Source organism: Bombus pascuorum, chromosome 1, assembly GCF_905332965.1.
Source record: "Bombus pascuorum chromosome 1, iyBomPasc1.1, whole genome shotgun sequence".
Taxonomy (NCBI): domain Eukaryota; kingdom Metazoa; phylum Arthropoda; class Insecta; order Hymenoptera; family Apidae; genus Bombus; species Bombus pascuorum.
In genome coordinates, this window is record NC_083488.1 from 22,781,303 (window position 1) to 22,805,489 (window position 24,187).

Consider the following 24,187-nt stretch of genomic DNA (forward strand, 5'->3'; position numbering starts at 1 on the left):
GCGTTAGTTGATTCTATATCGAAGGTACAAAAAGATACGAGAATTCAAATATTTTGAATATTCTAGCGTTAGTTGATTCTATATTGCAAGTACAAAAAGATATGAGAATTCAAATATTTTGAATATTCTTGCGTCACTTCAGTTTGAAATTTTTTGCTGCAAGACTGCCATGTTTCGAAACTTCGTTTCGTGAATAATATTTCTTCTTGGTAAATATTACGCGCATATATTTTCTGGGAAAACCGGGTTTGTTAGCACAGCTAGCGAGGATACTTGAGATAGCCTCACCTATAGCGAAGCATACATAAAGAATTACTTGATTCTCACGGCAAGCGACTTTTTTCCCTGCTCTTTTTTTTTTTTTTTTTTTTTTTTATTTCTATCTGACGTCGTTTCACGGAGGCCAGGAACTGCTACTTTTAAAACGACCAGCAAACAAGGTTAGCAGCGTGGTAAACAAAACGAAAAATCTTAAAGTGCTTTTAGTGCCTGACAAGCACAGAAATCATACAGATTACGTTTCAGGAAAAGAAAATAGCGAATCATGTCGACGCGTAACACGAGGAATAATTTTTTTCCTTTTTAACAAGAACGCGAATTACGTGCAATTAAATAATTGGACGTATTCGATTGCAATACTTGTAAAAGTTAATTCTTTACTATTTCATGTAAAACTAATCGATATCTATGTAATTATACTACATCAAGCGCGTAGTTTCCCGAGCACGCATACTAAATACAGAATATCGGTTACACAATTAGAATCATTAGATTTCGGTAAAATAGGATGGTGGAGAATTATGTAACATGCGATGTAATTGATTAATGAACATTGCGTAATAAGGTTCCTGAAATATGGTTAAACTATCGTAAGAACTGGCAACAATTTCTAAATTGATTGATGGCCAACTTACTCAACATCGTGATTAATGACGAAGTAAATTTAATTAAGAAACACTGTAACAGTGTAATATTCCTAATGTAAATGGCAACGATCTAAAAATCGCATACTCATAAATCAAATCAAAGGGCAACCTTTTATCATATAAAATTATAAAATTGAACTATGAAATCTTGAATAAAGTTCAACGATCGAAAAGAATATTAATATTAATATAAAACTTGAAGTTAAAGAAGTCTAATTCGATACGAAGAAGATGTGTTTGCAGCAGAAGATCAATACATCTCTCAATAAGGTTTCAATTCTTCTTCACAAGCAAAGGAACGATATTTCTTTGGTGCTGTGTGCGCGCAAACGGAGCATCTTCAGTCGATTGGGAAATACTAAGTAACGGTAATACTACCAACTCATAAAGGAGGGCCTTTTGTATGCAAATACACGTGAAATATATACTACAACCGGTAACAAGGGATGCGTAATGCGCCGCTGTATTTCTCTTGCTCGTATCTTTTTCTCCTTGTTCACTTTCCACCACCCTCTCGATCTCGCCATCCAGCGCGGCCCGATTCAATTTACCTCGCGATAAAATCGTCCGTTTTTCTAAACGTCCGATTCGTCGGAGCTTTCGTAAGGGACCTCGAACTTCCAGCCGTTCGAGATCTCCGCGGAAAAAGGGGCTCAGCCTTTCGCTATTGGGACGTCAAGTACTCTCGAAAATCCTCCAAGCGGTCTATTTTGTTGGATTTAATAACCGAGCTTTTTTTTTTAGATAATGAAAAAGATAATTGGCTTGATCGAAGTGACCATGGGTTTACGAGCGACAAGAGGAATTTTCAGATAAATAAAAAATATTTCGCGATAGATGAAATAAATGGATAAAAATGGAATTTTTTAAAGAACTGTGTGAGATCAGACCCGATAAGGCTAAAATGCTAATCCACACACTTTAGTTTACTTCTTATTAGTTTTTGTTCTATTAATCTTTGTCTAACAATAGCTTCTTATGAAGCACGTAAACGGATAGAAAATGAATTTTTGTAAGAATTTTATCGGGTCAGTCTAGAAAAAACTGAAACGTCAACTTGCAGATTTTTTAATTTTCTATTAATCTTTGTTCAAGTTTCCATAATAACTATTTTCTATTAAAGTACACGCAAAGAACTAGCACGCAAAATGCATAGAAACTGCAAGTAATAAAACGCCAGTAACGAAATGCACAACAGTTCCGGTAATCTTTTAATCTGTTTAAGATATTTGCTAACGTTTGTTTCAAACACGCACGATCGATAGAATTCGCATAATTTATGAAAATAATACGAAATTAAAAGTTACCAATACGCGACACGGAACAGCGTGCACGTTTATTGTGATGGAAAGCGGCGCCGTAAATCCATAGAGTCGCTAAAAACTGTGTCAGCAAACAGCGCAGAAAAATTGTATACAGAACGAGGAAAGATGTTTCGACAAACATAGCTTGCAAACCGCCCCTTTCAGAGGCACAACCCTTTTTAATCTGAATAAAAACGCCGTGTTGTTCGACCTACAAACCAATAGTTATACCACCGAGACGAAACATGCTAGAGTAACAGTTGCGCGAAATTGAACGGGTTTCTGAAAGATACTGCAACTGCGGAAATGTTAAAAAATATCTGACAGTGTTTAATTAAAAAACATTCCAAAAAAACATTGCTGCAAAATAACTCGCGAATTTTTCTAGTTTTACGCCATTGATTGGACACAAAAATTACAAACTGATTTTTTTCGAGGTTCTGCTTATAAAAATATAAATTCGATCAAACAAAATACTCGATCTAATCGTTTAAGCTAACGTTCGGCTTTGATATCGAACTTGGAAAAGAAAAAGACTACAGGATTTTATTCGATGGACCAAGAGTCCTGTTATCGAGTTTACATAAATGATTGATATAGTTCGATAGGTTAGAAGTGTGCTCGCTTGGTCTACATTTTGTCCGTGTATCGATCATCGTCCAACTACCATGGGAAATAGAAACGTTCCACCGTCTCTATTCTACAAATGTAAATCTAATAGAAACAAATAAATACGAAGTTACACGGAAACTACGGATCGTTCGTGATTTTGAAATCGTTACGTTAAAATGTTTCACCGCATGGATGGAGAATTCGATATCTTTCAAAGAGGAAAATTGTTTTCATAGGTAGAGAAGAGATTAAAATCAATCGAAGGTACATCAATGGACAAATGTAAAAAGTAAACGATGCAGGTAATAGTAATAGCAATAAAGGCGCGATAATATAACGCGATCAATAATGCATCAACTATTTTGCAAGAAGAAACGGAAATGAAATTTCATAGAACCAAGAGAACGAGGTGAAAGTTAGAAACACCGGTCGATGTTCGCTCTTTCGAGCACATCCTGCCGCCAGTTTTCGTTCCAGCTGTTCGACTCTCCGGTAAATCTCAGATCCAGATGCTTTTCGAAATTTCTCTATAAAATTCGAACGCGTGGACTAATTCGAATTCGCTTCGATAACTTCATCCTCATATTGTTCCTACTAAACCAACATTCATTAACATGCTATTGACGTATATGTTGTATCGATTCGATACGCATAACCTGTTACCGGTGTATGTGTTGCATCAATTCAATTATTTAAGTAACGCTACTGATTATTGACGTAACTCTCGCTTTTACATTCCGTGCGTTCAAACAAAATAACCTAGAAAAAGCAATGAAAGCATATATGAAATAAATATTATTATTCGAAATAAAACAGTTGCTGATCAAAGGAACTAAAGGTAGTTAACCGTATTTTAATAACAACGAACATTTTAAACAGAAGTAAAATCGATATATCGGCAACGTATGCTTCACAAAACCACCCATGCAGAAAATAAAGAAATGTAAATTAAAACGATAAAAGAGAACCCTATTCTATTCCATGATTTATAGTCGATGGACTGTCGCATCAGAGAAATTCGTTCGAGATCCACTTGTCCCCAGAGTTCCGGGGAGCATCGAGGAGGTGGTATCAATTAAAATTGGTTACGGTACGTTCGAGAGATTCAGCCTGCGTGGCCTGTCATCGAGAAGGGGCCATCGATCCGGCAGATCGGTCGTAAAATAAAGATTTGGCCAAGAGGGTGGCTCCCGTGGTCTTTTTCGGAGGGGTTACTTTGCCCCAACGGTAACCCTGCGGCGTGTGTATCCACGCTGGTGCACACATACCGGTTTCGATACCATAGGGGCGGATCGGCCGTACTCGGCCTGAATACTGATTCTCCACGGACGCATATTTTACCGGCGCGGATAAAAGATATTTGCATTTTGATGGACCGTACCGAGTGCATTTGACGTTTCATATGCATTCCGTCGAGTGTTCGTGTGCGCAACACACTCGCGTCTATGCGATAATGTGTGAAAAAAATCACTCTTGGCCTGCTTCGTTCTTACCAACGTCACGAGGTATTTGTATTTATTTCGCGTCTTTAAGCGCCCATCTCTAGGACCCTTTGAATATCTACACGTGTTATGTTTGTCCTGAGACTGGCTTCCGAGAGAGACTATCGCTTAGGTGAACTAGTTGAGACTCTTCTGTGGCCTCTATGCTCTATCAATCGTGCAATTGAAACGAAAGAAGTGAAAATTACGAATTCGCTGGAGGATCGAAGGAATTTTTTAAATGCAGGCTACTTGGAATAAACAGACAAAGCGAACTCAGGCAAAGATAGACACGCCGCAGAGCAAAAGTTCAACGTCGATGTACCACTCTGTGGAATCAGACTTGCCGTGCAACAGAGAGGTGGGAGCTTTGTTTAACGAAGTTGTAAAGCGTTTCCAGACGGAAAAGAGAGCGTCTGGAAAATACGAACAAGTTTGATTTAATATAATTAACGGGCTTCCGCGGAGTGTCTAACGAACAAACTTTGTACGTCTTAAGGCTCTTCCCAGTTCCCAGTCCGATGGAATTGCAAGAAATATCGAATTAACGAAATTAGGAAAAATCAAAGGTAAGTCAGTCTGTAGAAGCTTCGTACGAACAGACTTGTTGTATCGGTTTACAATATTTTTTGATTTCAATCGTACACGTTACGTCGATTGCATTCGTTTCGTGCGTACTTTGTTGATCGTCAACTTTTGCCGTAAATAAACACACCGTTCTATGTACTACAAATGCAAAGGGTGATGAATGTTTGCCATGAGTGTCGGAATACGAATGTTGCCTAGAAATTATTCATGGTCGCCAATATTAAAAGCTCGCCAGCGAGCGAGCCGGGAATCAATTGCCAAAAACGTCGATATTGGCTCGGCTTGAAACAAGGATATATGCCCGACTGTGGTCACAATGGGTCAAAGATGTGGGAAATTGAAAAATCATTCGTCGATAAACGTAATGAAAACGCGAAAGATCATCGCACTAGTACGAATGGAAATGTATGAACTTTCTTCGTTTTACATGGAAATTATTTTCTTTTCGATTATTATTATATATTTTATTATATATGTCGGAGACAGAAGGACAACGGGGCCCCCCGTTGGAATTATTTGGAAAAACCTCAATACTGTAGCATTTACGAAATAACCCAGACACAGTCATTCGGAACTTGAGACAATGAGCTTAGGCTCGAGGCGACAACCGGTCGCCGAGCATAGCCTCGGTCACGGGATGAACGTTCCACCTAACAGAGAAGTGCCAATATTATGAGACACACGTTGTATTAACAATCAAACCCCGAGCAGGAACAATGTCGTAGCTACGCGGGTCTGCCTTGCAACGGTGGCTGCAATCTTGTTGGTATCCCCGGCCAATATTCAACAAAACGAACGCGATCGTAAGGAGAGGAAAGTTTTCATCATTCATTTATTCTTGCGATCTCCTTGGAGAGTTACACATCGTCTTTAAGGGCAGTACATGTACCGAGCGTCACAGCGAACGTTACCTTGTGCTTCAAAATATATTCTGAGTTTAACAAAGAGTTAGCCCGTGGACCCTGGATTTCTCATATCGAACCTAAGGTCATTGTTATTAGCGTCTAGTTACCGCGGCCACTTGTCGATTTATACTATCTATATCTGTGATAACAAACGCTATCTCGATTGTACAACAACGATGAGTAACCCAGGCGAAGATTCGTTACACACCCCTAATCCAATCCTTAACGTTAACCCGACATATACATATATTGTTATATATGATTCTTATCTATAAGATTATATATGGTAATTATATATATATATCAAAGATTGGTTTAAATTTTTTCAACAATTTTTAAATAACTACTAGTTGACAAAGGGTAGCGACTTCTCGTTCACGAAATTCATTATTCGACCTGCTGATGAAACTTAAAACCTTACTCACCGTTATAGTTGCACTTTTCGTTACTCGCGTCGACGTCTTATCTCGCGGACAAGTTTTCAGAACGAAGTCTCGCTTCTTTGCAGTGGCTTCCCAGGATTTTGCAGTCTCTTCAGACGACCCGTTTCTTCACTTCATGTCACGGTAATTGCTGTCACAGAACACTGTTACACGAACGAAGTTGCATCTTCCTGACTTCCGACCTGCGAGCTTCGTCTAGAGTTATCATTTCTGCAAAGAAAGATAAACGTCTTCTGAAGATCGAATATATCGTAAGATATTAAAAGGAACCAAGGAAATTTAAGAAACAACTGCTGTCGTAAACTTTAGATTCAATAGAACAGTGAAATTGATCGTCGAGTGAAGTTAACATCTAAATTTTTAAATTCTCAATTTCTTGTCTTTCAGTTATTTAGAATATTTGATATGTTTAAGTTGATATTGAAGACATTGCTGAGAAAAATATTTAACTTTTAGAGGGATGAAGATAATTAATCGTTTCATCGATAGTCTTTAGTAAATTTTTAAAAAATTCGAGATAGATCTTGCGCGATTAAAGGATGGATAGGAGTACAGGATCAAAACTTCTATACCTGTCAACTGCAAGGTTCAGATACTTCCAAAGTTCAAGAACTCTAAGATTTTGACTTCCAAATTTCAAAACGCGTTTAACTCTAACAACAAATTCCAAACTTTCTAGATTCCCTCGTAAAGATATACTTAGCGTAGCGATTAAACATAGAAACAAGAACACAAAAGCAAACTTTTCTAGTAACTTCGGATTCCAGCAAGACTATTTCTCTCCACTTTCTAGCTTCTCACTATCAATTAGAAGTAAGTTAACAAAAATGCAACGATGCAATGATTAAATTATACTACGTTTTGAAGATGTAAATACTTCATGTTCATTGTGTTCTGGGTTAAACTGAAGTATCATAATTTTACCAAACTATAACATATGAATTCTATGTTTTATATAATTTAGTCGTCGTACAGCGGTAAAAGACGTTGTTATTCGATTTTACCTATCTTTATAAAATAGAATATTCCACAACTGCGTCAACAATAATCGAGCATCTGCTGGATGAAAGTTAAAACTTATATTTAAAACTAGCAAGTGTTCAGTGACTTATGTACACGTGTGTACGAACACTCTCCGCCATTTATGAGCGAGTAACTGGGAGAAAGTTGCGCCACAAAACAGGAAAATTACTCCTTCGACACGTTGCGAGCAATCTCGATTGGAAAAAGAGGACGGTAGTAGCGACGACGGCACTGGAAGAACGGAGACACAACGAGGACGAACGAGGATCGAGCAAGTTCGAGTAAAAGTTGCGAACCCGAGGGAATGCTTGAGAAGCTTTATAACTTCGACAATCTTAAATCGACAGAACTACCATGTCCGGCGGTGGTGAAGAGTGTCGGAGGAGGGGGAGCGAATAAAACGCACGGAACGAGGTAGTGTAGAATGGAGAGGACAAGCAGATAGTCAAGAGGGGTTGGGAATGAGGAAAGTAGGTAGATACGTGTATTACCGTCGGTGATAGTACGAGGGGCGACACGGCGACTACGCTTTGACACTGTCCATTGTCTTTTTTCATGAGTTCGCGTGCCCTCCAGTGAACCAATTCCGGGCCTCGTAAGGGATCTCGTATCGTACGTGGCGGCGCACAGAAAGGAATAAAAGAGAATTATAGATCTCTTCGGTTAGCGTGTTTTATGATATTCTTGGTTACACAGGATATAGATGTTTGATTTAAACGGAACCGAGCACGGCATTTTCAGAGATTATAGGAAGAATTATATCCAACTGGACGATAATGTAACGAGAGTATATTGTTTTGGTTATTTTATAGATCCCCTAGGTAGGAGTATTAATAATTTATGATAACACGTACAACTCATAACAGTGAATCATAATGAAAGAGTATAACCGAGAACCGAAGACGCCATACACAAAAATATTTGAAGCTGCCGGGTTATGTCCGGTGGGAAATTGTTAATTAGTGGGACGCAGACGAAAACAGAAATAATACGTACGGTGAAATCTAATTACGTCACGGTCGAAACGTGTAATTTTATAACTTTCCGCGGGGAATGAACAAAGTAGGACGTAATTTCATGTAACGAATCTTCTCGATTAGATTAAACGTCCCATGGAAATGATTAACTACCCTTTATATATGCTTAACATTCCTCGAAATCGTATTTTCTGCCGACAAAAATTCCTTTGTCGAAATAACAACGCGAACAAAGCTGGCGTTCTCGATTACGAAATCCGACGAAATTCCCGCCCACTCCTCTTTTTTTTTTCGTCGCCGAAAACAGTACGTGTTCTCTTTCGAGAAGCTCTTTGAAGCGAGCAATTTGGGAACCGCTGGCTCGCGCTGTCTCGACTTCTGCACAACGCCATTAAAACCGTACGTGCGAGCACACGCGTCCGTCTGAAACGCTCCAAAATAATGAATACTTAAACGCGCGAAGCGTGTGGTACACGTGCGCTTGCGCTCGCGTGCTCGCCGAAGAACTAACTTTTTATCTGGTCCGTGTCGGCGCCTAGCTATCCGAGCACAATCACGTCCGAAAGCTGTCTGCCAAAGGAATCGACAGGCCGCGTTAATTTAATGAAAAATTCACGATCGCGCGACGATCACGCCAGTCCGCGCCGCTCCTCCGCGACGTCGATGTTGGAGGAAGAAGCAACGAAGAGTGACGAAAAAGAAGAGGAAGAAGGAAAAAAAAAGAAGAAAAGTAAAGGAACGTGTGGAATTAATGACGGTGTTCCGCTCCCTTGTCTTCGCGTCGTCTACATCCCTCTTCCCCTCCACTTCTTTCTATGTGAACCCTCGGCCGGCATTCCGCCGAAGGCGCAACGTATCGGTAGACAAAGGGAGCTGTCTCGAATAACGTTAAAACAGTGCAAGCAACCGGTGTAGGTAACAATCGGAAGGAGAGAGCGTCGCGGGACCGCCGGCGATCCCCAGGGGGTGGAAAATACCTACGCACCCCCAACATACCCGCCTGTTCTCGCCTGTCTCGAATCGAAGAGTCGCGTCGGGGGTCGCGAAGCCGCCTGGCCACCCCTCGCCTGTCTCTCTCCCTCTTTTTCACTCGTACATGATCTTCTCTCTTTTACCAACGTTCCGTCCCAGGCTCGTGCTTCCATCCCTCGAAAAAACCTCGGCTTGCATTTCAGTAAAGAGCCAACCCATCCGCGTGCATGGACAATGGGACGAGACGCCCCGCTAGACGGACGACAACGCCCTTTCTTTTCAACACACGCGTGTCTGCTTTTATACCAGTGTGTGCGTCGCCGACAGGGAGTATACAGTGTCTTTTTTCCACCCAACGACCCTCTCTCGCTCTCTTCCTCCCCCTCTCTCGTTTTCTGTCCTTCACTTTCCGTTTTTCGCTCACACTCTGTTGCTCGCGGGCCTCTCACTCTCTTCACGTGTGTCTGACTTCTTTTTTAAGAGAGCTACGACGACAACGATGTTTCGCCCCCGCTTCCTACTCGCGACGCGTGCTTCCCGGCACAGCAGCGCGGAAAACAATTTTCTGCGCTGTACAAGCCAACGACGGCGGTTGCTACTCGCCGAGTTGTAAGTACAACATCGTCTGTGTAAATCATACGAGCCACCGATTTCTGATTTAATGACGCGAGCTGCCGTTTCCCATTACTTCTAATTACTCGCAATTACTCGCAGTCTTTGGACGCCTCGTCCGGATACGTATACATCATAGAAGTTTCATTTCGATACGAGCAAAATATCATTTTTAATCAGGCAGAAGAACGAATGAGCAAAAAACGACTGTATCTTTCCGGCCCGTTTGCCGCGATTCTCTTTGCCAAGTTATTACACAGCAGCCACGACGCGACCATTCCGCGGCTCGAATACAATTTTTCAATGCCTATATAATCCGCGACACATTGCACGGAAACTGGTACTCGACTCGATTCGTTTCAGATTTCTCCGTAACACCTTTTGCGTTTCCTTTTTTAGAACGTTTTCTGTGCGGCTTGACGCGCGAAGGGAGTAAGAACGAGCAACAAGCTTTCACGAGTACGCCCCGGTTCTTATTATTTCAATAAAAATCGTCGCCACGACCGTGCTCGACCATTATTCAAATTATAAACTCGTCTAACAATGGAAACGTTACTCTCTTCCACTCGTTTTTTCCCCGGTTCCCTTGCACCGTCCCTACTTCTCGAATTTCGTGCCCAGGGTAGAGCCCCCATTCTTCCCGTTGCCAACGTCGAGACTTCAGCTTCTTCGAATCGAGCCGAGTACATTTACGAAAGTACCCGCATTCACACCTTCCGTGTACGGCGGTGAGCAGTCGCACGCACAGCGCAGACTACGAAACAGGAAGCTTCCGAATTCTTTTGTTTCCAAGTCGCGGCGCGCCTTCCCAGCGACGACCGTGTTGCTGCTGACTCGCTGCTGCTGCTGCTGCTCGTTAAAAAACGAAAGGGGCTCGGCTGGTTTGTCCATGCTTTATTTTCATTTCATCTTCCCCTTTCTACCGTGGCCGCTCATTTTCTCGCGCTGTTCGAAAGTAATATGCTACCGCTTAGTAACAATATTATGTCTGGATACGTATGTGCGTCTCGTCGTCGAGAGGGAAACAGGAAAAGAAAAGAACGGGAACCAGAGAGGGTAGAAAAGGGCGCGCAGTAAACAACCAACACGCTGGACGTCCAGGATTTCACGGTGAAATTTTCCTTTCCGCTCCGACGAAACAAAACTGTCGCTCGCCTGGCTCGCCCTCTTATCGTCGCGTACGACCGTCCGCCGCGCCACTTTTTCCCGCTTTTCCGCTCCGCGAATTTCGCTGCCAAAACCGTCTACGATTCAATGACGTTTAGTCGGCTCGCGAGATTATTTTATACGGAGCTTGGACTTGCACATGGACTTCTAACAATGTCGTAGAAACCCAAAGGCGGAGTTTTGAATTTAAGTAGACTCGGTCGTTGAACGAGTGACGAGGAAATGTTAGATTAATTATGAATAATAAAGTGGTAAATTAGTATTTTCAAGTGACTTTTTCGATCCAGATTTAAATAAAAGTTCTCACTTAAAATGCAAATGGCGTCAAGTTATGTAACAAACGGCACATTCAAATGAAGAATGATTAAACAGTAGGATACACGAAAAGCAGCTAATTTTAATATGTTAATTTATTTAAATTGCAACAAGTGCGATTGTAATATCGATTTCTTTTGAAGTATACTGCCTCACAAAAGTATTTTTGAGTATTTACCACAGACAACATTCGTGTTCATATTATATATTTTAATTATATGTTTCATTAGCACTGTAGACACGTAAAATTTGAAAATAATCGAAAAAAAAAATATATATATAGAAATTGCAAGATATTTATTGCAAACGTGTATCTAGTAAAAAATTTATATACATTAATCCATTTTAAGTATATAATAAACGTTAAATAAATATTGAGATTATAAATATCGTAGGTAATGGACTATTTCAATATTTCTGTGATCTCCGCAAAATACATATCTTGTACTAAATATCTTACCGCTATATGTATTTTGAGATTCGTTACAAAATTCATAAATACAGTTATGATAGTCGACTCGCGTAACAGTGCTAATAAAAATTCCAAATGTTACATGTAACACACATGATGTATTCATAACAGATGCCTACAAGTGTTCCAATACTATCAATCCGTATATCTGAATGTCTAATAACATAAAAGATTTCGTGTAGTATTCTTTGACGTTCGTTAGCTTGACGTCCAATCTTTTATCGAAAACATCGACCACTTGACGACATTCGTCTCATAGTGAACGCTGCCTCACTCGAGATTCAGTGAACGCAATAATAATTGCTCCGTGAAATCGATATAATGCGAGCCGGAAAAAACCGTCTCGATAAAAGGAAATATGCACGGGAATGGTCGAATGTGAATTCGAAGATCGAGTGGAGGTCGTATAAGTACAGCGAATACCCATTCATCGGTTTCTTCTCGCAGTAGACCGCTCTTTCGCTTTATGAGCGGTGAGGTAGAGGAGAAAAGGCTGCCATTGTCGACGGGTTTCACAATGTAAAGTAATGAGTTGCTTGATTCAACACAAAGAGAGGGAGAGATGCATTAAGGGTAAATATGACCTCAAAGAACTGTATGGAATCATCTTTCTCTGAAATATAACGATATATTGTGTTTGAAGATTGCGGTTACGATCTATGATTTTATTATCAATATATGAGTCAACGTCAACAAAATATGACGCACCAGCATGGAATAACTGTCATGTAGAGTAAAACTGATGTTGTACAGATTTAGAATGATTTATAAGAATAATAGTATGTATTATTAGACTGTGATGTATGACATGTACAGTTTTTCGGTTTGCTTTTTATAAATGTTTATTAATGAAAAGTCTGTTTCATTGGGATTGATGGATTACCAGCGAGGCACCATGTCTCTGATCCTATTTTAGATAAATATTTGTAGTTCTACCTGGTTATTCATTTTCAAGATTGATATCGTACAACTTAGAGTAGCAACAGCGAATAGTAGATTCACCAGTAGAACTCTAAACAACTACAGGAATATTACTACAGGAGTAGTGTTATCATAACGAGTCAGGTTAAATTTATATATAAATCATACAATCAACGTGAAAGATCTAAAACGTTGGAACATATACGCTTCGTTAACAGACTAATATATTATACAAACAAATATTTTTAATTGTTTCAATGAGGAAGTCGTTAATAAAACACCAAGAAATCACAAATAGTCAAACAGAATATTAATGATATAAAAATTACAAATATTTCAGAATCTATGTAATTTTAATATGCATTGAACGTTGTATCGATACTGAAAGCATGAAACTTTGTAGAATCTTTAGAATTTTTGTGGCCTCTGAAGTACACAGTCTTTTCATAAGATCCTCGACATTTCTAGGATGTTCAAAGCCCTTAAGACCTACGAAACCTCAAAGATTTTTTTGAACTCTAAGGCCTTTGGGTTCTTTAAGAACTTCAGCTTCACGGCATTCTTTGTGCCTATTAACAATGCTTCGCCATTAATACCAATTCTCATGCTTTGAATCTTCAATATCAGTTTCTGCAATCCTAATAATTTGGTAACGTCTGTCTTGTTGCTGACGTTCATAATATTAGCTTCTACAATATTATATATCTACGATATTAGTTTTCACAATTCTGATGACCTCGATATTCACTTCCTCAGTTCTAGTGTTCTCGATTATAACTTCTAGGATTCCAGTATGCTGGTATTTGTCTCTTACGATTCTGATATTGTCTGTATAGATTCTCCTGACCCTAGGATCTTCGACTGTTACGACTTAGATGTCTTCAATTTCGAGTCACGCGGACGTAGAATCTTGAGAATATCAATTTCCGTATTCCCATTGTCCCTACTATTTGTTCTCATAATTCTGATATTGTTATCGGTGCCATTTAATTCAGTTCTATTATCTATAGTTTCTAAACTAGAGTTACTACATTCCTCTAATCAATGAATATAATAATACACGTTTATATAGTTGAATTAAAAATTACACGAATAAATTTCATTATTTAAAAAGAAATAAATTTAACAATTTATATCACCAAAATTTTGCGATTACTTTCGTGCAATCTTTTGATACTGGACACAACTAATTGTAAGGTTAAATTAAATAAATCGTATAACCTTCTGTAATAATTAATCTTCATATTTTTCTTCAGAAAAAGAATGAAAAATATCACGCCGAATATCGTAAAAAGTTCCATTGTCCATCGAATTTTATGCCCGTGTTTGTACGCGCGTGTTTTCCAAATCGAAAATTGTTACTTTGCGTTGATTTTTCGACTAATGGCGAAACCTTGATATATTAATGATTCCGTCCTTCAGTGACATTGTTCGTATGGATCTATCACCGGGGATTTGGTAGTTCTCGGTCAGGATATCGCTATAATACCCTTGCTTCACCTCTCGCTGCCCCTTAACAACAGTTCAATTAGTTCCGACTTAACGGCTTTCAGTTCCGGTGACTCGTGACCGGAATCTTGGACAATTATTCGTTGGGCGGAAACTGCGTAGCATGAATTTTCGCCCCTCGCCGTATAAATCTTTTCTGGGCACTTTCTCCTGGATGCGAACTTGTCTTCAAGCTTTAACACGCCCTAATGACTTCGCGCCATGATATTGTATAATTCATTTATTAAGCGTATATTAATAAAGTATTTGGTCCCTTATAACCAAAAATAGGTTACATAACTAGCGATTCATATTGGATAAAATATTAATCTTATTGGCTCAATAGGCAAACTGATCAACTCATTTATCAATTTCTTATATTTCATTACACAAGTATACGATTAATATTCGTTGCCAAAGTAAATTTAAAAAATAACATTTACCGATATCACCACCTTTTCCAGTTCTTCGATTTATAAAATTGATCAATGTGTTTTTTGAACGGCTTAATTAGTCTGATAATTTGGCAATAATGCATCGATTGTCGATTGTTTAGATAGAGCATTCAGATGAATAGGGAAAGAAAGTAAACATCAAAGTCAATAAATAGTGATATAAATTGACTAAATCAATAGTTATCCAAACTTAATAAAAAGCGGAAGAAAACCTCGGCAAATGTTTTTATTCATCCGTTGAAATTATCGATAATCAAGCAATTAGAATTCCAGTAGACGTCTGACATGTACTGTACTCATTCTACTGTAACGAAGACGCGTATCATAAAACTCGTATAACGTACCATGATTCTTCTAATATTATTCATTCGCTATGATATAATATCACAATTTCATACGTAGATTAAATAAACGAACCTCGTGAACACGCTTCGAATCTTCGCTGAAAATGCTTCACCGGAAAAGTAATAAATAAGGTGTGAGATGAACGGGTCAGCTTACGCTCTTGAGCTACAGAGAATCATTAAGACGTCAAAAAAGCTTGCGTGTTGCGTCGTCCAACACATCGTCTCGCGCTGACGTATAGAAAAAGATCGAATATAGAAGAGGAGGGAGAAGTAGAAGATCATAAAATCAAGTATCCTGAAACGAAACGCAAGTTAGGGGTGGCTTAATGTGTTTGCGCGAAAGCACGAGTACCTATCCGGAAGCGTCTAGGAAATGAAATACCGTTGCGTACGTAAACGAGCTGTCAGAGCTTCTCTCGAGTAAATAACTAACTTTCTTGGCTCCGTATAGCGTCTTAAACCGTCACGAAGAGAGCTCGTTACGTGCTCGATGTCCTCCGTTTCGCAGCGTACTTCTCTATCTGCTACGAACGAGAAAGCTAATGCTCTGATTACGAAGCGTCTACGACTTTGCTGATTAGAATCGTCGAGTAAGTTATAATCGCCGCGCGATATTTGCACAATCAGATTTACAAACAGCGGTAATTACACGTGAGAGCGGTACTTGATGGAGCTGTAACTCGCCGAGCTTTCCTAGCCAGTTACATTTTCGCACAGAAGCGACAATTCCACCGGAACTGCTTGCTTTCACAGAATATGTAGAACGTCCGGTAAATTGCTAGTACCACTGCGGAATTACTATACATACCAATGCGATTGGTTAAATCGAAAATGGAAATACAAATTTGTTCGTTCGAGAGTTAACAGAGAACATATCGAAAGTTGATATTTTGATAGGCAGGTAGTTTTAGGAAAAATATTTGATACATTTTTTTTTCATCGATCCCAATATCTACGTTAAAATAGCGAAATCCCTCGAAATTCAGTATTCATATAGATTTTCAATATAAATTGACAAGAAGAATATTTTGGCATAGACCTATCGTGTAAATTAATGGGAGCAGTACAAATGTAGCTGAAATTTAAATTATTAAATTTAACTTGAAGAAAGAAAATCACAGTGAAGATCGTTTTATATTTGTTGTCTTTAACAACTTTGTATTTCAAAGCACGGAGTACAAAGCTTCATAAAGTGATAAGTCTATTCTGTACCTCGTCTGTATAGTGTCACATTTAGATATGTTTGAGACGTTTCTAGAAAATAACGTACAATGTCGTTTTCATGGAGAGAATATATCTGACGCAATGAGTATTTTATGAAGAAACGCCGCGCGAAGACGGGAGAAGAGTCAACGATTTTTCTAGTGGCAATAAAGGGACTCTCTGAGTCAAGCAAGACAAAGATTTATGGCTGGAACGTGATCTTATTTTGCCCGAGACTCAACGAAAATCGTTCATAATGGGGAAAATGAGACGCGAGTGGGAAAGCTTGTTATCGAGCTCAATTAATCGAAATACCGCGCGTTCTGAGCGATTCAAATTAACAGCCACTCTTTGTCAAACCCGCGTCTCGTTACCTACATTCAAAGTATTAATTGACAGAAAATTTGAGATCAAAACCGATCGAAAACACTTTAAAACGAATTCTGATAATTCTCATTTTCCTTCGTAAATATTTTGACGAATCAAATAGACATGTCGATCAAAGAGAATTAATAAAAACGAAAAGGGCAATGATATCTCAAGATTTGTGAAATACGGAGAATCAGCAGTTATGAACCAGTGCATAGACGTCATCATATATCGAAGTAAAAAAGAGTATTAAATACGATTATCCGTGGCTGTGGGATTTGGCGCACCCTCAAAAGCAGTTATTAACCGTTACCATAAAAGAAAATAGAAGCTTACGCGCAGCTTCTGATAATAACATGAACGTGATATTAATTATTCTTTTTACGTAGCCCTGGGTCTGGTCTCCAAGGATTACACGTTACATCGCCAACACAGGTTACATGCGATCAAATGGAGCAGTATTCGGATTACAGATCTATTCGTTTAGTCAGCGATCAGATATCTAAAATCGATTATGCGACTCTCTTTATAAGAATTAATCCGTCTAATTAAAAGGTAGGATATGAGATTAGAGTAAATATCTCCCAAAATATGTCAACGTGTATTCTAGCGAATAATCGAACGAGAATAGAATTATCGTCTAGCAGTTACATAGAGAATAACAGAGTTACCATTATAAAATACAGTTCTAGAGAGGATTTTACGAAACCGGACGATTAAAATTTCACGGGGAAAGTGCGATCCCGTGAAAAGTGAGAAGCGACGGAAAAGTTTAATTTCCTTGTTCCAGGTTTCACCAGCCAGTGTCTAAAACTTTCTTGGCGGTTTAATTTTAACCATTGAAATTTGACAATGCGCGAACGCTCACACGTAGATACACACGCGTGCCGGACTCGTTGGCCAAGTTTTATTAAAATAGTTCAAATTCATCGTGGAATTTCAGCTATCCCCTTCGAAGAGCAATTCCCTCTTATCGTCCAGGATATCGTTGCGCGAACGTTCGAACGACGCGTCGCTCCATTCTTGACCGACTACCAACTGCTTTCTATCGGTGCGCCGTCGACGACGTGGCGGATCTCCTCTTCTCGAAACTTTTATTTTCGAGCTGCCGGCAGTAATCCATTCTCGACGCTTCAAACCAGGAATCATAACTTTGAAACCTCTCTTAATTCGCTGTCCGTAGCCCGTATCGTCTTCCCAACGACTCTTCCTCTTATTTTCAAACGGATTACTCCACGTTCAAACTTTCTCCGATTCAATAAAAGAAATTGTCCGGCGTGTGGCGAGCGGATTTGTTAATTTAATGATTCTGCTTGAAGTGACAGCAGACGGCGAAAGTTTACCAGAGCCCTGGAGTTTCGCCGGTTCGGCACTGATAAGGAGCAACCGACTAAAATTGGATTCATAGTTTACAGACTGCATTTCCGTCGAACTTAACTTTTCCATTTAAGAGGACCTCTCCTTTTCCTTTCACGGGCTAATTCCTTTCTAAAAACATCAATCTTCCAAGAGAGTTTAACTGGCTCTACGAACTGCTTAGATTTACCATTTCGTCAGGAAGTCCAATAGAAGCGGCCATTGGCCAAGCGGTGTAAATGCTATGAATGGAGTGGAATGGTCGAGAGATATACTTTGAGTAAAGTTGAAGTTTGTGCGGAACTACTCCGGATATACTAGTATATCTGCTGAATATGATTTGCTTGATATGATATTGAGTATAAGAAAATAGATAAATTCCACATTTAATCCTAATATGATTTTTTCGCGTTACAATCTTGCCACTGTTTCGATAAGTAAACAATTTTAGGAAACACTTTAACATAAAACGTAGGTATATTAATAATGAATCTTCCACATTTTCTTCTAACTTAAGTAATTTTTTAACAACAGCAAAACATGACTGAATCGAATATGAATCTACTTTTCATTATGAAATTCTATTTCAGGTTCTGTATTTCTTTTTCATAATATGAAATTTTTGTAAATTATATACCTTAACACGCTTGAATTTAATCAATTAATAATATATTATTAATATTAGTATCTTAACTAATTAATATAAATGCTACAATATAAATGACTGTAACCATTCTATATCTCCACATGCTAAAGTAGTAGTTAAAAAAATATCCTCGATCGCTAAATTTTCACTTGACAATATTCAGTAACAACCATCAAAGAGAATCCTACAGCTGACACATCGATCAGTATCGATGCAAAATTCAGAACAAAACCATTTTCCCTATCATTATCTTGTACAGTCCCCACGATAAGAATTCACAAAGGGCTACAAACGACTAGCAGGCTTTTCCCTTTTTAAAAGGGCGAAGCACGGAACGTACAAGTGATCAAATGACATATGACAAGATGAAAGGATCCGGGAATATCTGTTTCGAGGCGAAAATAAAAACCTGAAAGAAGCAGATACGATAAGAAATTGGGCGTAGGTCTGGCAGACACGTGAGATTGTAAGTACGAGGGCAAGACGCAAGATTGCATATAGCGGAGTCTATGGCGAGATGCGTCCATGGTGCGAGTGGAAGACGGGGGGTAGAAGATGTCGGAGGATGAGGGCCAGGCCAGAAGGACGGCTTATGGATTCTCCCCTTCCTTCATCCGAACTTTCGCGTGGTAACCCTTGGTATAAAAGGCTGGGTGGTGTCAGGACAGTTAGGTCGTCGACGTGACCCGAGAGTTCGCCTGGAACAACCTCCATTTGTACGGGGAATTACATCCGCGTATGAAGAAAAGTATCTCTATAGCGTTCTGTAAATCCAGAGAAAAGAGAAAGAGGGAAAAATGGTTTACCAAGAAAGATCACCGAAGAGGGAGGTCAAGGTGGGATTAAGATAAAAATTGAACGATGGATTTAATAAGAGAATTTTGTACGTGCCGACGCGTTTCGAACGAAAATAAATACGTTGCGTTTTGGCAATTTGATTTCATATTCTTCCAGAATGCTTAATTGAATGGTGAAATTTTGTAAAATTTCTTTTCATAGCGTCTGATCATCGTGAGCAGAATAAAAAGATTTATTTAAAATAAAAAAATATATACAATATTTGTCGAAAATTTCGAATAAGGAAAAAACATTTAGCAATAAAACACAGGGAACCGATAAAATAAATATCAGTTAAATCGCGGTTAAAAATTCAAACAGGAACGTTACCAAAATTTTTATTTGTTCCGCAATTTTTATTTTTCCACGTCAAATATATTTCGTAAAATATTCAATTGGATCTTGACAAGTGACATAAACATTTAGCAATATTGGCATCGCTTTTTGTTATTGTTTAACCGAGCAGGGATAGCTTCTGGCATTTTGTTAAAGTTTTATCAAATGATCACTTAATTCGATGTTTTATTTTCACGTTCATCCGTAACTGTGCTCCGACGTAAAACGCACCCGCTTTTTGTTGTTACACGGATCCATAAATGAGATCACGCGCGTTTGTACAGAAAAAAACGACCCGGATTTAAGTTTCAAAATGCCACCACATGAGAATGTATAAGTAGTGAAAAATTTCTAACAACGAAGACCGAGATCCAAACACTTGTTTTATTCATTAAACACGCTACAACAATACAATTTATTGTCTATCGAAATATCGATTCAGAATGAATAGTGTTTAATGTCGTATTAAAGTAGAATCGCGTCACGAGCGAAGAGCTCAAACGCGTAATATCATCGCAATAATTCAATGGAACGTGCAAAATGATCTGCATAATCGGAGAATAGAGCGGTACGGAAAGTGGCGTTAGGTAGGATTGATTACTTCCAGCGTGATATTGCGCGCTTATTTAGCATCCATCACCATTTGTTTTCTTTCGGTATAGTTCAACAAACCCGCTCTAGTCTGATAATAGTTACCATATCGATGCACATATGCTGTTGACTTGCGTGAATATGTATTAACACGGAATCCATAATTTTAGTGTCGTAAATTATCCTCTACCTATAGAAGATAGACACTTCTATGAACGGAAATAATTTATTCCTTAATCAAAATTCCATTTTATCTATTTGATTATGAAAGAAAAGGAAGTAGGAAGCTGTCGAAAATTTTGTATTTGTCTTGTGAAACTTCAAAGCAACAAATCTTAGCCCAAGTTAATCTAATATCAACGATCGATGTGTTAGAAGTTAATCAGAAATTCAACAGATCTTCCATATTATTTTTCAAGATATTTGTTCCTCGAAGGATTAATCCGCTGGAACATGAACCCAGTGAACGTAAAAATATACCTCTCCGAGAATCGCATTACACGCTTCTATCGAAGTTCAACAGGCTCGAAAAACGGCGACATGTATGGGAATTACGGTTTGATCGATGGTTACAGGCATTTCAAGGTGGCGCGTAATATGCTCGCGAATGGAAAGGAGGGCTGTATTCTACACGATTTTCCGAACCGCCATACGGCAACTTACCCCTTCGAGTCCTTACAACCCTTGTCTGATCGCAACCCCTCTCTGGTGTGATTTTTAATGACCGCTGTTAGAATCTTTGTCTGTGACAGAAGTAGTAGCAAGGTAAATGCCACCGCCTCGCTACGACGACGATTTATGAATGAAAGAGAAATATTGCCGGTATGTATGAAAACCGGCGCGAATTGAGAGATCTATCGCGTTGACGGACATAAAACATTTATTTGCTCGGACAATACGTTAAACAAACACGACCATTCGGTAAACTTGCTTACGCGTTATCTGGCCGTCGCGTGACTACAGCTGTCCATCACGGTTGACAGCATTATTCGCCAGATTCTATCGCCGATATCGCTTCTATCTTCCGCGAGATAATCATCGCGGCCATTGTTAATTATCAATATATGATCGACCGCGAGTGAACTTCGAAGAATACCATGGATATTTCGCGACCGAAAGCTGATAGCTTGCGGTAGTGGAAAATATTTTCAGCGCTGTAACGCTGCAAGTGACACAGAGGACAGGGTAAACAAAGAAACGTCAAACGAATGATTGGTACATAACAAACGAGAAGACAATCACGATGCACTAGGCTTGAAAAATCAAGCGAAACGCGGAAATAAAAATTAGATATACGCAATAAGAAAGATTAAACGCGAGCGAGATAAAAGGTCGTCCAATTTTCCAATGGGGGTCCTTCAAAGACAGCCAGCACATGCTTCTGACATGGTCATAAACAATATCAACAACCATCGTCGCTCCCATTCGTCTTCTCAAACACAATTAGATCCTTCCCAGCCTGGTTGGAACCTTTGATCTTCATATCCGTGATATATGAACTTCGTGTCACGTTTATCGACGTTAATCGTTCACTCTCTCCGGTCTAGAGAAAATATTTTCTTTCTACGACGATAAAGAACTCGATCGTGGGACGTGTTAAGCTAGAATTTCCTATAAGTGTCAAACATATGTGTTCGGATACTTTTAGTTTGATACAGCGTTCACACAGAAAGATTCCCTGGCAGTGCAAAGCTGTCGTATTACGACAAGTACATTGAAGAAGTATAATATTTAAACGATCTTCATCTGTTACACTCACACCGAACTATACGTCCGATACTTGTAGACAATACCATTTAACCTTGATACAATTTGTAACTCGATCAATATATCTGTTTATTTCCAAAGGCAACACGGTACTAGGATAGATGTGGAAATGTCGGGCAAACCGATTGTCGGCCTCCTGCGAGGTTTCTACGCACAAACACCATATTTTACAGTATCAATCATAGAATGCAATAAACGGGTCCAACGAAGGAGAGAGCAGCGTTACGTTGCTAAGATACAGAATCGGTTAATGGCACTATTATGTCTAGGCTGGCCAAACTCTAGCGAGGCAGGGGCCACCACGGGGGTGGCTGACAGAAGGGGTGGCAGGAAGGGTAGACGGTTGGATGATGTCGTCGCAACGTGCTACCAGCTGTGACTTATGACGTATCACGGCGAACGAACAACGCCGGGCACCCCGTTGGTGGGCTTCAAAACTGAGCCTCGCGCGTTCAATAAGCCATGATTTATCGAGAGGCGCATTACGTGCAAGCTTTAAATTCTTTTTTGTAGTAATAATACACCGGCCAAGTGTGTTCCAAGTATATAATACAGAGAAAAGAGAACGACGATGAAATCGTAGAAATGAGAAAATAACGTATAGCTATATAGCGCGAGATTAATTCGGGGCAAAGGTGTGTCGCGGGCGAGTTCCCGAGAAACTCTCGACACCGATTCTAAACCGAGTTCGCTTTGATTCAGCACGATAAATTCTAATGGTACACGATGAACGATAGGATTACGTGACGTGGAACGAAGAACGGCCAGGTTAGTAATCAACGAGATTTCAGTTGCTTCCGAGAATTCGTCGCGACGCGAATTAACAGAGGCGGGGAAAAGCTTCGCGCCGTGATATTAATGCATTACTTTAATTATGAAATATACTGCGACTAGAGAAACGTTACGACGATTAAGTAAATAACCCGTATTTCATTATTACGCTCCTAATGCGACGAAACGTTACGAGCTACATACATCGGCCGCATTAACGTAACGAAATCGCTGACGAGATATACGACACGTGAAAATCTCGCGATGAGTCATAGTCGCAAGATTAATTACCCTTTCGTTGCTACGTTCGCAATAAACATTACCTGATCGTTGATCAGAAGACATCAATCTTGATTCGGCGATAAATGAAAATTTAAAATTCTTTCAACGACAGAGTTCGAGAGGGACCACGTTCGGACGATAGTCTAGTCCAGTCGCGAGACATTTTCATTATGGTATATCATCTCGCGACGCTGCGTGATCCGATTATAGCAATTCCCGCAGACGAATCGAATCACGGACGGAAATAAATTTTCTGTTCGATACGATCGTCTTTGCCTACGTTCGTACGAAGGGTGATATAAAAACGGCAGCGATACTGGAACATTATCGGCAGATTAAACCGCCGTTCATTTGCACGTCTGCTACTTGAAAAGTAATTACCTCGTTGTCATCGACAGACCACCATTGAGCCACGGGGAGGCTCAACAGCTGCGAGGGTGAACCTCTTCATTATTTTCCAATACCTTTGCACTCGAGGCTGCTATCTCTCAGAACATAAGTGCCGGCTTTATATTCGGACGAACGGGTAAGAGTTTCGAGAAATTAGCTGAACAATTATGTATTATATTCCGTTACTCGTGAAAACAAGTCTCTTCGAGCGTGATTCCCGAGTCTCGATGATCTCTTGTCTCGTCCCTCCTAAAATTGCCAAAATAGGCATCGAATAAAAGAGAAGGAAAATCGACGAAATAGATATTTACAAATATTCAATCCGCTGAATATCCATCGAAATGGAAAGTTGAACGTACGCTGCAGATAAATTGAATCTCAAAGTTTTGATAAGGAAAATACATTAAAATATTTGTATAGGTTTAAAAGCGGCTTTTATAAATCATCGATGAGCATTTTAACAGCTGCTGAGAAGAAGTTGTTCATCATATCGCGTATATAAGTATCAGTGACCGTGTTTATATTCGCATTAACAATATTAATAGCCATAATACCTGCAAATAATCACGAGCAGAAATAATGGATTGACTAATCGGTGTTAGTAACGCAATTTGTAAACCAATATACTAAA

The 24,187-nt window shown here is 39.3% G+C and overlaps 1 protein-coding gene across 3 annotated transcripts in view; it reads right to left on the reverse strand.

Moving 5' to 3' along the window:
• LOC132908412 (semaphorin-2A) overlaps nucleotides 1-24,187 on the reverse strand; it is a 564,200-nt gene that overhangs the window by 432,203 nt on the left and 107,810 nt on the right. For all 3 annotated transcript variants that reach the window (XM_060962447.1, XM_060962437.1, XM_060962455.1), the window contains exon 2: nucleotides 6,242-6,469. The gene's annotated coding sequence lies outside the window, so the exon portion shown is untranslated. The remainder of the gene's footprint in view (nucleotides 1-6,241; nucleotides 6,470-24,187) is intronic.